Here is a 16,013-nt window from a genome sequence, read left to right as displayed (position 1 = left end):
CCGCCCAAACAAACAAACAACAACAAAACACAAACACACACGCACAAAGACACCACACGACACACCACCGACAACCCCAGCACCACACCACCACACACCACACGCACCACACCCACACCAAAGCACACCCGACATCCACCGCACACAGCGACACAACCACCACCACACCACCCACCGCAATCCCGGCTCACAGGAACAGACAGACCCCGCCCGCCGGCCCACTGGCCCGCGCGGCCCCGCCCCTCCCCCCCCCCCCCCCCCACACACCACACCACAGGCCACCAGCACACCACTGCCCAGCCGGCACACACCACACACACACACACATCACACAGAAACACAACACGTTGTTTACAGTTGTACAGAAAACTCGTGGCATTGCTAAGCTTGCACACTTCACTTACAACCACGCCAGAAACCATCTGTATAAGGATGACGAGGGGGGACGCCACAACCCACTTAATGTTTCTGACGAACTGTATTTCCGCTGGCCATTGGAAGCTTCCAGTTCCGATCCAGTGTGTCGCAGTAGTTCCAAAGCCATCGCAGCATTGTTGGCCATCGATTGAAAATTGACAGGCTATTGTGCCACCCACCGAAAACGCCACCGAACCAGCGCAATACACACCCTGCTCCCCCTGATACCACGTAATTTCAGCCGTGTCTAGTACAGGTGATACCTCCTCATTTCTTCTGCAAAAAATCAATATTGGCTGTAATTGCTTCGACTACTTGAAAAAAATGTCACTTAACATCTTGCTGTAATCTACATGCCGCCTGTGTGAACAACAAATACTCTAATCGTGGAAGAAACGTTAACGCAGTGATCATTCATTATGATCATATATATAAAAGCTGATAAAATTATAGTCGTACCTACAATGCATCTAGCTCAACCATTCTGATCTCCGCGAACTAGACCATTAGTCGTATACAGATTTTGGCTCTTGTAGAGTAAAGACGGGCTAACCGGTTTTTGTGTACTTCTGACTTTACGTCCGACGAGCTCGTAACCAGAATGCTTGTGAAGTTCTGCACTCCAAGCCCCCAATCGTCCGCGCTCCCTGATACCGCCGGGTTCGTTGCCGCCAGATGGGGCTGAAGTCCCACTGGAACAGTGTAATCACTCTGGCAGCGCTCAGAGGTGCATGGGTGAAGAGCCTCGCGATATCGTTATCAGCAAGAAGCTGAAAAAATATATGAAGTGTATAAATGAAAAAAAAAGCTTACGTGTAGGCACATGCATTGCTGTGTGTTATAGACATCACCACCAAAGATTTCTGTGATGCTGTTTGTTATACAACAGTAGCTTTCTGACATGCTTACAGCGTGGCAGGCAATGCAGTTACAAGTGTATCACTTCATTGTATGGCTTCCTGTGTTAACTTTCAAGGCTTCAAAGCCGTCCAAAAATTCCCTGGCCCACTGGTGTGATGCTGCTTGCTGAACTGTCAACACGAACGGTGGACAGATTTCGGCTTGCACTATTGTTATAGCTAGAAACATCCAAAGAATTCTTGGTCAGACAAAAACGACAATTTAATTTGCCTCCTCAATGTAACTCTAAAGCTAGTAAACACATTATATCCAATCATACATACTATATATCATTTTTATAGACCTTTAACCTGTAACCATACTACGTGTACATGCGTAATCTGCATGCTATCTGAACAACTCGTAACCCAGGAAATAAATAGCAGATTGTTGTTATTGCTTCTAAATGCAACTCCATGTATCTACTTGTAAAGGATGACATGCACAGAAACTGTCAGAAAGGCTACCAACTTTTAGAAAGTTGAGTTTCAAAATACATCAATGTGTTTTTAGAAAAACCACTTGTTTGACCATACTCAATGTGTTACGCTAAAAACACATTGAGTATGGTCAAACAAGTGGTTACTACGGATCATACTGTGTGTAAAGAATGAATAGGTCAAAACCACATCTTTGCATAATATACGCGCGCGCGTCTATGATGGGGAATACAACTTGTTGAAAAGGTGCTCACAAATTGCCTATAGCTGCTTACCACAATACATTCCGGCAACAAAAATTTTCTCCACGTCAACCTGCGCAACCTGCGACATCACTATCGACTCAATCGTCTTCAGCACGAGACAGAGGAATTCTCGCTGAGGGCCTCCCTGGTCCACCCTAACCTCCCCGTTGAAGCAGACAACAAGTGGCGATGCAATTTTCTCACTGTAATTACAAAATATTATCATAATACAGTGTAAATATTAAAAAAGAAAATGACATAATTCCTAAATTAAATTCAGCCTATTTTTGGTCTTTACTTCCTAAATGGAATGAGAACATATGGAATAATGGTGGTGCCATCGTTGTCCGCATCCACATCCTTTCCAAGTGCTATCCACTGAGTGCAGTGCAACCAACAAACTGGACGAAGCTGTGGTTATTAAAGATTGCTGAAGAGCTGTCACACGTGTTGCTAAAGAACCATTGGGAAACAAACCAAAAAGAAAGAGTTGCTCCAGAGCGAAATGCATCTTCAACTACTGTAAGCCGAGACACAAAGATGGTGTTGGCGCAGTCGCTGTCTTCCCACGCATCTTCGTCAGTGAGTGCATGACTACTTTTGAATGTGATGTACAAGTGACATGAACTTTGTGCTACCGCAGCTTGACACAAGGGATTTCTAAAAAAAAGTTGGAAATTGCATTTTAATATTACATCTTAGCATTTAAAACATATCATGTCAAAGTAATGATAAAGCAAACTGCAGAGCAGCATCATTACAACATATTTATGCGAAACAGATGTACATAAAACTAAGTGATTTCTGCTGTACTAGTGCTCAATTGAGTTTCACATTAATGGGTTGTTGAATGGTGACTACACAGTCATTTCTGTTAGTGAATTGTAAATTACATTTAATGTTATTGAAAAATGATACAAATTGGAATTGAAGAGAAATAAATGTCATACCTCGCTGACGACGAATCTCTGTAGGTGTCTGCAGCACCTGTGCAGCTGGAGAGCCTGCTGCATGCAGTTCACTTGGAGTGGCCGGAGCGGTCTGCTGCGGTCCACTTGGAGTGGTCGGAGCAACCTGCTGCTGTTCGCTTGGTGTGGCCTGACGTAGTTCATGTGTGCGACCTTTAAGTGCATAAACAAAATTATGATGACAGAAGTTTTTATTATTATAAACGGAGGTGAGATAAACTCTAAATAATAACTAAACAATGACGATTTCGAAAACGTACTTTTTGGTTGATAAAACATCTACCCAGTAAAAGTATCAATGTTTTACTTTTTTAAGCAGGTTGCTCAAGTAGCTCTTCTAGACTGCCGTCATCACAGGCACTTGGGACAGAGTCAGTAAAAACTGAAAATAATATTAAAGGCCTCCTTTAGTGATGAAAAATAGTTACATATATCAAATTAACTATGTTTTGTACAACTACTAAGAAATTCACAGGTTGAATGGTTTTCGGGTGTATGAGAAAAACGCATTTTTTGATGAACACAATGGTAAGAATTTGCAGGAACGCAAAAGCGCCACCTACTTTGGCGCGTGACGTAGTGTGACGTCAGACCAGGCACTCGCGCTTGTTTACCTGTTGCCAAGCGTGTAAAATGGAGCCTGTACAATGTACAATGTGAACACCGATTCAGAGTCGTCTCAAGACTAATATCAGTTTCGTACGATACGGATGAGCAGTCAATCAGCATTGATAAAGATGAAAATGAAGTAGACATAGACAATGAAGTTGAACGTGTTGAAGATAGTTGTATTCAGCCGCGTACATGTTTGAACCGTTGGCCAACGATTACCAGGGCATCGTTCAAGGCAACCGTGTCAAGGCAACGTGCGATGCCTTGTTCAAGTTCGTTGCCAATGTTCAAGGCAACGTCGAACCAGCAGAAGGAAGACTGCTTAATGGAAGTGTCGCTGAATGGTGAGTTTAGCTCAGTATTTCATTGTAGGTACTAGGTGTACATAATGAAATGTTTTTGCTTTCGGTACAAGCTAAATAGGCCTAGCCAAGTTTTTTCCAACAGATTATGCAACTGTCAGATTTCCCATTCTACAGTACTGACTAATTTTCTAAAGAGAGTAGCCTCAGTACTACAGAGTACAGTAGGCCTGACTAAAGAAAAGCAAAGCTGACAATAGTCAATAGTAAATGTTTTAGCGTAGTGGAAATTATGACAGGACATAGAATTTATGCACTTGATAATAGTAACAATGTTATTTCACGTGTAATGTGCATTTAGTACTTGTATCGTAAGAAACTCAGTGTATACGTACAGTACGAGTATAATAATCAATATATGCATGTAGTGTTTAACCCTGAGGTCAGCTGTAACGTAAAACTAACTGCGGTCCACGAACAAACAGAAAGTAGAACATAAACGTATTGCGTATACACTGTGAGCAGATTGGCATGAGCTGAGTAAATCAGCATATGGTTGGAACCATTTTATTGTCTGCAGATTAGCGGTTTTGATTTTGCCCGACAAATCTAGACAGAGATATATATATGGCCTTCAATCGACAATTGTGTGCTCTTATTGGCTTGTAGCACAAATTTTATTGTTGTGCACTGTATTCTGGGATAGCTTACTAACTTACTGCACAAAATATAGGTTTGCATTTTGTTACCTACATTTTGAGGTTCCTATAATTATAGACCTAAAAAGCATAAGTTCGAATTTTTTAATCTCTCTCGCTGAGTGATATAGAATAGACTATCTGTTTTTATCTCGCTGAGTGATATAGAATAGACTATCTGTTTTTATAATTTATAGTTGATAAAAACCTAGTCTTTTTGATAAAAACCCACACGCATGGTAGGTTTGGTTTAAAATACTCACCCAAAACAATTGCATTAGAGGCATGACTCCTATTTACAGTGTCAGGTATGTCCGGAGTATTGACCCTACTGCTACAAGGAGTGGCAACTGACGAGGGTTCGAAAATAGGCGAACGGCTCCGAAAGGATTCTGTTGTTTTGCGGACACGGTCTGTGGAATGGGTTTGTGATGCTGAAAATAGTAATGCAAAAAATAGATTATATCCTTTTCCAGCATTTGGTCATCACACACGCAGTGATACACTCCTATTATTTTATGCCTCAGCTTCATCTACGATTGATGTCAGACGGGATTTCTGAACATCATAATAAAAATAAGTCATGATGCCGCACAACTTCAGCACGACGTAGTGACATTTATTGTTTTCACCGCATTGTAGGTCTAATCGACAACAGCGCCCTCGTTTGCTTTAGTTTTTACGCCAGTTCCTCATTTGCAAATAGCGTTTAGTGATCATTTTGTGCTCAACCTTTTCCAGTTTGATATAATTCAATTTTCTACTATCACTGCAACTTACCAGAAGACATGATAAAAGCAAAGCAAAGCAAAGCAGGTGAGTTGTGAATTCACATAGGGAATTAATGTCAAGTCAGTTCTGAGAGAGCCAAACAAAATTGCCGTAAAAAAGCTCAATCTGTTTCTTCACGTGGGTAATTCAGGTTCAAAACGTTAATATTGTGTCCACTTTAACCTTTATTGCTTGAACTACTGAATCATGCTAATGATTGATTCGTTAGCTGAGCTAAAAATAATCACCTAAGTCTCGACCAATCAGCGCGCGGGATTTCCTATAATCACTTGGGTAATGATACTAAACCCTGGTATTCACTTTTCAAAGAATTTATACCACTTCAGTTCATGTTTGCTGTAGCACCTAACCATTGCACTATTATTTTTGTCTCTGCAGTTGGAGGTAGACTTCAAGGTCTTGCTTTACACCTGGGTTTTACTAAGTAGTTTTGCAAGGGGGCAAGCGCAGAGCAGTCTGACAGCACTGGATGTTAATATAGCGCATGTATGGGTGACAGGTCCTTGCAGCCAATTTGATTTCATTTTATTTAAAATAAGCCTAATTGTTACAACTCCTTCATTATGAAAGAGTTGTAACAATTAGGCCTAGTTGAAATAAATTGACTGCAAGTACCGTCCAACAAAGTCAGCTTGTAAAATGAATTTGTTTGGTTTGTATTGTAGCAATGACAGAAGTTGAAAATTATTGTAGCCCGATTAGGAGTTGCAGAAATAATGAAATAGTGACTTATGCGCTGCCACAACTTAGGCTACCCCGATGCAAAATCAATGCTACCCACTAAGCTAGGTTACCGTCTTTTTCGTTTAGCCACTTCTGCAGGCGATTCCATGTCGGAGGTCAGCAATACCTTCTCCATCTTCGTGTTGGCCTCTTCCCAAGATGCTAAAATGTAAAAAATTGTGCTGTCACCTATGGGCCATACATTAAAAATGCTAAATGTTGGTTGTTATATTGATTCCAAGAGTCTAGGCAGAATTTGACACAATAAATGGCTTAGGCAGAGATGTGAAATTGTAGGTGCATTCAAATGGTACTAAGCTGCAGGAAACAATCCCAGTGATTTTCCACATTCATAATTTTTATAGACTTCATTGCCCATCCCTAAAGTTATTTTCATGATTGCCTGTACTGGACGATCATGTGATTCTAAAAGCTGCATCTGACTATGTCAGATGAGCTAAAAAGAGTAGCTGTGTTAGCTGCAATGCTACATAGGCTATATACTAGTCATACTACGTACTAGGGTCAGAAAATGTCAAGTTTGCACTGTACAGCTGTACACCTCAGGGAAATTACATAGACTCTATCTCAAGTTGAGCGGTCCCGAGGAATGGATTTAGCAAACAGACACAGATTGAATATTATTATAATAATATGTAGATCTATCAAACTGTAACTGGTCTACTTACATGGTACGTGAGCACGTCTTCACGAACGGATGACTTCCACTCAGTGGTGGGGGAGTCACCATTCCTTGCTGCCTTGTTAATCCACATCGCAGACTTTTTATCAGGCCAGAGAACACACTGGTTGCCCTCCATATCCCACCAGTTTTCTGGGACCACTGCCACTTCATTGCCATCAATTGATTTAGAAAATTCCACTACAAAATACTCGATTATCCCCATGACCAGATCTTCAGTTCTAGACATACACAACACAAAAATTGCATCATTGATCAATTCAATATAAAGCAGCAAAATTAGCAGCAAGTTCTATATTTCTTAAGAATAAGATATTCCTGCTGTACCCAAATACCGTGTTTCAAGTTCCTCCACACCTAAAAGTTAGTCTGCCTGTTCGATAGATCTAATGACCAAGGGGGCTGTTCATTCCACGACCCTAATATAGGCGACAATAATATTATATCCACTCCTTTTACACCTGGGTGGGCGTTGCCTGCAGCTTTAATGTGTTAGGCCTAGACGTACCCGAAGCAATTGCCGAAAGTGTACATGTATATATACTACGGGAACAGATTATATGTATTTTAGGGAGGTCTAGTCTTAGAAATCAATGGGTGTGCAGACAGACAGGACAGAGATAGCCGCTATTTCAGACCAAAAGTTGTCACAAACATAACATCTGAAATTTCATTGCATAAAAATTACTTGAACAGTTAAATCTAGATTTGAACCAAACGCAGATTGAGGGGATGCTGCTGCATGAGCTGTAGTGAATTGGCCTGGGTCCCTTGATTTTAATAGTACAAACTACAAATACTTTGAAATCTTGCCGTCACAAGGAAAAGTAGCCTGCGGTGGCATTGTAGAGTCCTGTTTAAGGTACATGGACATGTAATGGTAAGTTTGAATTGTTTCTGAAACCAGGCCTAGTGGAACTGATGAAGAAGGGGGATAAGAACAAATGAAGTCTTATACGGTAACCTCACATACTTGCAAGAAATTTTGGACACACTCTCTGCTTTCAGCCCATTATATGCAATTAGTCCGACCTTTACAATACCAAGATCTGATGACTTGAGAGGGTACTCAAAGAACTCACGAACAACAGAGAATGGCTCAAAAAGTATGACGGGTTCTGAACTTTCGTCTTGTCCTAGATCATTGCAAATGTTCCTAATTAATCCATAATGTCGTCCAATCTTTACGCAATTGTCAGCATCACTAGTGGAGAAGAATAGATTTCCAAACTGAATGGACTCGTACTGAGTAAATGCTCTGTATTGCACTAATATTGGACCGTGTGTGTGTTCCTTCTTGAGAATACAATGTGACTTCTCTGTCTTGTGCCTTCTCGAACGATCAACTGACTTCATCTCAGACAACCGACGAATGACCTGGGGCAACGGCTGGTTTGGCTTTCGCACAATTTTCTTCAATTTACCTAAGAAATTTTCAAAAGAGAAATGGCTGAGAAGGAATCAAGATTGCCAAATCTGAATACATCAGAAGCTAAATGACAAAGGCCGTGTACATTGCAGGGTTCTCCCCAGGATGAAATTCAAACAGGGGGAGGGGGAGGGGGAGGGGGAAACTAGGGGAAGGTGGGAGGGGGAAACTAGGGGGTCCGGGGGGCGTGTATATTTTATCACGTACCACTATTAATGCGTAAAATCGCCACCACACCCATAGACGTATTTGGGTTCTTGTATATATAAGATAGCCGAGTCGGTGTACAGTTAGTGTTGGGTTCGGGACAGGTTAACTCTGTATTGTCTGGTTAACTGTCAGGTTAACTTGTGTACTGTCTGCAGTGCATGCGTGTTACGGTAAAAATATACACGTGTCGGGTGTCCTGGTCGAACGGGAATTCTTGACGATCGATTCCCGGCGCTGGAAACTTTTATTGTGGTGGAATTTAATCGGGCGGAGGTAATTTAAACGGGGCGCAACGATTGAAACAGGGGGGAGTTTTCCCAAACGGCCCCGCGCGCGCGCGAACGTAGGGAGAACCCTGCATTGTACACCAATTGGTCAATACCATAAAATTCCCTCCATTGTTGGACAAACAGGTGTAGGATACTTTGGGATTAATCACAATGGGTTGAAAAATGTAAGAGGGCTGGCAAGCAAAAATATGGCAACTGCTAAAAGCAAGATAGTGATAGGCAGGCTTTAGACAATTTTCCGCTTCAGCAACCACTTTTCCACTGTACAGTATGAATTGGCGAAACTCAGTAGCTTTCCACCTTTGGTATTTGATAAAGATCGACATTTACGAGGGAATTCCCGAGGAATATATTTTCTGACATGCTAGATCATCGAGATTTGGGAAGCAACGTTAGCACCAATACGACATCCTGTAGCAACAGGCCCCTTAAGCCAAACTCCATATGAGACGCTTCACTACTCCAAGTAAACCAGATGCATGGGATCATGCGGAAATTGTGTCACCGATGCCAAGTGATAGCTGGGTTAGTGGTGATACTCCAACATGATGAGTGGGCCTTGACATTCCTATAGACATAAATGCAACATCATTCCTTAGAGGTGAAGTGACGCTCAGGTAAAGTGACTTTGTTGCAGACCCAAATGCCCTTCTGCTCACACTTGTCACAGCAGCATAATAGGCATATATGCAGTTTTGTCTGTTTCCAACAATGCACGTGCAGGTGCGTCACACAATGAAGCAAGCTATCCCAAGTCTAATACGATAATTCCCATACAAACCCCTGATTTTGATCCCCTGATCTTCATCGTCTTCATTTCAGTGACAAAATCTCTAAGATATTCGTCAACGTTGACAGGCTTCTTATCGCCTGAGAATAATCCAATGACAAATGGATCAGAGAAAAAAGGCTTAGCAACTTTTCCTAAAATTGGCCAAAATTTAGTTTTGAACTTTTAAATAGAGGTAGCCCATCAATATTTACTTGAATGGACGACGCTGAATTCTGACAAAATACTCTGTATACCTTTTGCAATACCAAAATGATGATATTCCCCACCTTCGATTAATTGGTCTGATTTCATAATACTGAACTGTTTCAAGGAGAGTTCTAGGGCCTTTTGCAGTCTTCACGAATGAAATTTCTAAACACTGGACCTTCGGTCCACCAAGCCAGCAAATTTACTGGACCGGACTAAATTTTACTGGACCAATATTATTTGACATTTTGACAATAAAGAACAAAACTTAAACAGTAATCATTTTGTATTTTACCCCTAATAATACCTTCTACACACTGCTATGATAACAGTAGTAATACCTATCAAATATACATCACATGCCTTCTACACATGCACTACAATAAAAGCTGCAAATAGAACAACAAATCTGCGTTAGTCGTCAGTGAGCATGTATCACATACTAGAGGCCAACAGCCACTCCGTGGCAGCCATGAAGGGCCCACGATGAAGGGCCATGATGGGGGAATTGATTTTCAGTTGAATTTGACTTGGATTTTTTGATTGTTTGATTTTGTTGGTTTTTGATATTTTTGGATTTTTTTTTTTTGATTTTGTGGATTTTGTGGTTTTTTTGGTTTTTGGGGATTTTTTTGGTTTTTTTGATTTTGTGGATTTTTTTGGGTTTTTTTGAATTTTTTTGATTTTTTGGGGGGTTTTTAGATTTTTTGGGTTTTGGATTTTTTTGTATTTTTTGGGTTTTTTGGATTTTGGATATATATCTGCGATCTCTCTCCTCCCTCTCTCTGTGGACCCTGCGCTCTATATGCCCATCGTGGATTGAACTGTTGTATGCAACTGGGACTGTGCCAGGTTAGGAATGAATTGAGAATAAGACAGACATGATATTGCGTATAAATCCAAAAAAAGGCAAAAAATGGAAAATCGAAAATGCGAAATGTCTGGTTTATTGTGAATTCATTCCTAACCTGGTACAGTCAGAGGCATAGAGAGTTAAGCGCTAACAAAATACCCATATACCCAATATGCTTGTCCACTCCACAGACAGACAGAGATCGGCAGATATATATTATATATAGATACCTTTCTACCACACTGCTTATGATAACAGTAAGGATACCTATCAATATACATCGCAAACCTTCTCACACACTGCTATGATAACAGTAGGAATACCTATCAAAATTATCATCATATACCTTCTACACACTGCTATGATAACAGTAAGAATACCCTATGACGTTTGTTTAGCGATGAAACAAAGTTTAAAAAGTGTTATCAGTCCTTGTGTTTTGAAAAAAGCAGGCGAGTGAAAAATCACACGCCTTGGCTTGCCGAGGTGTGTGTGTGATTTGCATCCGAGTGCCCGCAGGTTACTAGGCAAACTATAGGGGGGTTCGGGGGCATGGCCCCCCCCGGAAAAATTTGAAATCTATACTTCATGAAATGCCATTTCCAGCATTTTGGGATAAAAATTAGCTCTGCATTTGTACTCTTAATTTGGACATTTTTTAGGCGATTTTTTTTCATCTAACAAAATATCAGTTCTTGAACATATTGGTGGATAACTTGAATCACACATTTAGCATGTTTAGTCAAAAGGAACAACACTCATTTTCAAAGCGGACTATTAAAACTTTAATAGTATTTGCAACATCATAATCATTCGCATCACTTGTTGCATTTTTGTCATTTGAGGTATTTTCAGTTTCATTTCAAGAAAAATAACATGTTTGTGCATAAAACTTCACTAAAAACCTCAATCAGGCTTTTTAATTTTCATTGTCATCTGCATCTTCATCATCAGTCTCGATCTGCTGTAGCAATTGAATACAGTAACAGTCATATTCATCATGTATGGCTCGCGTATGATAGGCCGGACGGTTTTGGTTTTGGTTTTGGGTGGGTTCGGGTGCAAAGCAGTCAACGCAGGCAGTAGGCTTTGTGAGTTACGACGGTCGAGGTGTGTGTGTGTTTACGGTTCAGTGTGTAACGGAAGAATACCAGAGTCAACGATACGTCCAGCTTTCGTCCGTGATAAATAAATGATGAGCGGATGAATTGATGTTAAAGACTGCTGTTGGTATAAGCGTTACAACCTGTCGTATAAACATGTGGAACCGACATTCCGGCAATGTCGTGATGTTTACAACCGTTTGCGTTTATCTTCGAGTTTATAAGTTGGATTAATGAAAAACAAAACACGAAGAGGTGTGCGTTTTGATGATACTTAGATGCGGCGTTTTTTTCGGCAGTTATTATACAGTAAGTAGTCTCATAAATACTTTGATAAATTATTTAAATACTGTAACTAAGAGTGGCTGAAAAAAACGGGTGACCGCGACGGTCCATTTAACTTGTTAATTTACTGGACCGAGAGAGATTTTGTGTGGTCTCGGTCCACGGTCCACCGCCTAACGTCGAAGACTGCTTTTGGTAAAGATGGCAAAGTGGGGACGAGCAGAATAGTAAGAAGGCCCCCGCAAGTGACTATGAGGAATTTGGCATTCTGCTGCCCAAGAAGCCAACTCATCGAGAGAATTGCTCCTTCCTGATATCCATCTGACACTGTGCTTGTTCACCACCAGCTTCAGACACACTAGCACTACTAATTAGTATCTTCCCAGACTCCAGACCCTGAATGATCATCCTCGTGAATTTGAAGGCGAATAATAGTCAAATCTTCCATGACGTCATTTTCAGAACAGTTATCATTCTGTATCAGAGGGAAGTTCAATTTACTCCTTCATCGGACAAGCTGTGGACAACCTGAAACTGACTGTCCCTCCGAATATCAGCAAACATTGAAAGTAGCAGGCATATGGGAATCAATCATCACTATCATCAGTTTCACTTTCCACTACATGACTTGGCCTATAATGCAATGGGCTCCGCTTCCACTCCATCACGACATAAATTTGAATCATCGTGAATTGCTTGAAGGCTAATGTTCTACTAAAGTTAAACGCCTACGCTTTCTCCCACAGTGACCAACGAGATAAACGTAAATGAGCCTTGACTTAGTCGCATTATATAACTAGGCCTACTATATAGCCTAAAATGATTTCTCAGAATTATTAATTTTTTGACTACGAATCTCAGCCGCACTAAAATAACGCACAGTGCTGAGAGTCGGTAGCCGTCGGGTGAAGGCCGCCTTTTGGTGCGTTCGGGTTAGGGTTAGGGTTAGGGTGGGTTAGGGTTAGGGTTAGTTAGGGTTTATGGTTAGTTTTAGGGTAGGCGTTTTAGCTCATCTAAACGGCATGCGAAATCGTGAATTTATTTCCCCAAAGCGGTTATTATGTCGAAATCGTGGCGCCGACCGCCATCCTTGTCCTGTTAAGTATGGAAGAGTGAATGGACTCCCGTACCCGGTAGCCTCGAGACATTAAATACCGTGCAGCGTAGCCGTAGCATCATGACCTGAATAATTCTGTCCGCCATATGAACGTTTTTATATTTTGGTGAGGTTATAGTTGGGACAGAAACGGGGTTCATTGAAATTTCGTGAAGATCGCATTGCAAGATGCATGCGCGGCTAATGCGGCCCGTACGCCGCTATTGGCGCGGAAAAAAACCTACCGTTCCCTTCTACATGGCCTTTACCTTTGCTACTGAATGTGTATACAATTCACTCAATCGTTATTCATCACTTCAATTCCAACTTCAATTGCAATCACTTCGTAATCGTTATTAGATTGTTTTTTCAGAAACCCGGCTTCGCCTAGTGGGCGACCCGTCATGTAACTTTAGTAAATTACGAGCTGGCCATTTACAAACAATCAAGACCAATCACTAGGCCGAGTCTATGCAGGCGCTCCTGCAGCGCCACAGATAACAAGCGAGAAAACCAGGGCTATTGTAGAGACTCGCTGTGATTGGTCTGATTGTTTTGTAAATGGCGCCAACGCAATTTACTAAAGTTAATGAAGAGGGGTTTCTGAAAAACAATCTTTTAAGAAACGAATAACGATTGAAGTGAATGTATACACATATCAGTAGCAAGGTAAAGCCATGTAGAAGGGAACGGTAGGTTTTTTTTTCGCGCCAATAGCGGCGTACGGGCCGCATTAGCAGCGCATGCATTTTGCATGCGATCGCACGAAATTTCAATGAACCCCGTTCTGTCCCAATATAACCCTCACCAAAATATAAAAAAGGTTATATGGGACAGAATTATTCGGTCTAACGTAGCCACTGCCAAAAACTAATCGCAGCGCGTGAAACTGAAAGCTTGCGAGGATAGATTTACTAGATAATTTAGATACTAAATTATAATAAGCTAGGGTACTGACGCAGGAAAAACAACAGTGGAAAAAACCCAGTGAAAGTTATAAATGCGAAATTACCTTGATTTAACGAGCAAAGTGAGAAAATCTGCAAATTTCACCGTTAAAACGAAAATGCGTTCAAATGATGAAAACAATGGCGGCACATCGGGACCGGGCTAAATCATGAGGCTAATCATCACCGGGCTAAATAGTCATAAATGTATGAGTTCGCTATTAAAAAACGCATGAATCAGCTACACACGTACAATAAATTAGAAAAATATTTTTTCATTATTTTGGGACTACTCAGGATTTATTTTAATGAAATTTGACTTAATTTTAAATATTATAATTATTTTGTGCTGACAATTTTATGCTAGCTGGGTCCCACATGGGATCCAGTTGGGCAAGTTTGGGGAAACCACAAATTTGTTGCCCATGTTTACCCATCCAGTCCCCACTGAGGTCCCAGTCAGAACAAAGTTGCCCATTTTTGCCCAGGTGGGACCCACTTAGAACCAACCTATTTTATGGGCCCCATTTGCCCAGCCTAAAACCCATATCCATATGGGGCCCAATTTTTTTGCTAACTGGGTTTTCGCAGTCGGATCATGTGAAGACACACATGAGAACTCACACGGCAGAGAAACCGTATAAGTGCGATCTGTGTGATGCTGCCTTCTCCTGTCTGAGTCATGTGAAGACACACATGAGAACTCACACGGCAGAGAAACCGTATAAGTGCGATCTGTGTGAAGCCGCATTCTCCTGTCTGAGTAATGTGAAGACACACATGAGAATTCACACGGGAGAAAAACCGTATAAGTGCGATCTGTGTGAAGCCGCATTCTCCTGTCTGAGTAATGTGAAGACACACATGAGAATTCACACGAAAGAAAAACCGTATAGGCCCTAAGTGCGATCTGTGTGAGGCTGCCTTCACGCATTCGTCTGCTGTGAAGACACACATGAGAACTCACACGGGAGAAAAACCGTAAGAGTGCGTTCTGTGCGATGCTGCCTTCTCCTGTCTGAGTAATATGAAGAGACACTTAAGAACTCACACGGGAGAGAAACCATTTAAGTGAGATCTGTGTGATGCTGCCTTCTCGCATTCGGGTGCTGTGAAGAAACATCTGGGAACTCACACGCGAGAGAATCCGTATAAGTGCGATCTGATTGATCACATTTGAAGTGAAGTTAACGCTGGAGCAGTGTGGAATCCCAACAAATGCAACTCAACTGTTACAGCTTCTTTCCAGATTGGAAGCTGAACTAGGAATTGCCTGTGAAAGCCGTGAAACCTCTTATGTTATACAACCTGATGGTAACATGTTTGTGTTTTTGATGAGTATTACTCTATCCAACGTGTGACCGTTATACAATCGCTGAAATTTAATAGCATTTGTGAATAATCATGTGTTTTGAACACTGATCTAATAAAACGCATAGTACGTAGGCCTATAATTATTTGTAATTGGCTTGCTTGGAGGCGTGCTCATGTATGTGTAAGTATATATATTCACTAGTAAATTCCAAGTGAGATATAACGCACCTTTATAGGCATTAGTCAAATAAACTCAGATAAGTAATTGAAGTTATTTAGTGAAGCATCTACTGTTGCTATGGCAACAGGAAACGTGGCACCTAAAACTCAATATAATTTCCGTGTCTACACCCGACCATTGCTCTGTAGTCGCCGACTCGCGATAGTCACCTGATTTAGATTTGATTTGGATTTTAGATTGATATTAGATCAGATGATGATCATTAGATAATATGATTTTAAATTGATTTGATTTTAGACGTTGTCCGATTAGTCTCCTAATTTCAAGTATGAATCCATAAGGTTGTTAAGGCACGCGTCTGCCTGAAATGCGGTGAGAAAACCCGTGTGTGCGTGCGTGCGTGAGAAAACCCGTGCGTGCTCATCTCTCGTGTAGCGTGCGCCGTGGCGTGTTAGCTTTCGCGACGCCATTGAATTCGGTATCATTCGGTTTGTAATCGCTCGTAAACAACGTATGATTGATGAAT

At 41.2% G+C, this 16,013-nt stretch overlaps 1 long non-coding RNA gene across 2 annotated transcripts; it reads right to left on the bottom strand.

Moving 5' to 3' along the window:
- Positions 1–1,109: 1,109 nt before the first annotated feature.
- On the bottom strand, positions 1,110–14,189 carry LOC106818616. 2 transcript variants are annotated; one of them, XR_001395259.1, is made up of 10 exons: positions 14,058–14,189; positions 6,787–6,947; positions 6,169–6,259; positions 4,846–5,016; positions 3,278–3,352; positions 2,953–3,123; positions 2,480–2,662; positions 2,033–2,205; positions 1,327–1,496; positions 1,110–1,187 (listed from the first exon to the last, which is right to left on the bottom strand). It is a non-coding gene; the product is annotated as an uncharacterized LOC106818616 (long non-coding RNA). The 2 variants fall into 2 exon arrangements; XR_001395258.1 differs by lacking the exon at positions 14,058–14,189 and having other exon boundaries at positions 6,787–8,210.
- Positions 14,190–16,013: the final 1,824 nt, after the last annotated feature.

The sequence above is a fragment of the Priapulus caudatus genome, unplaced genomic scaffold (genome assembly GCF_000485595.1).
Source record: "Priapulus caudatus unplaced genomic scaffold, Priapulus_caudatus-5.0.1 Scaffold2380, whole genome shotgun sequence".
NCBI lineage: Eukaryota > Metazoa > Priapulida > Priapulimorpha > Priapulimorphida > Priapulidae > Priapulus > Priapulus caudatus.
The sequence above is the reverse complement of the archived record's forward strand: the minus strand, read 5'-3'. Positions and strand labels throughout refer to the sequence as shown.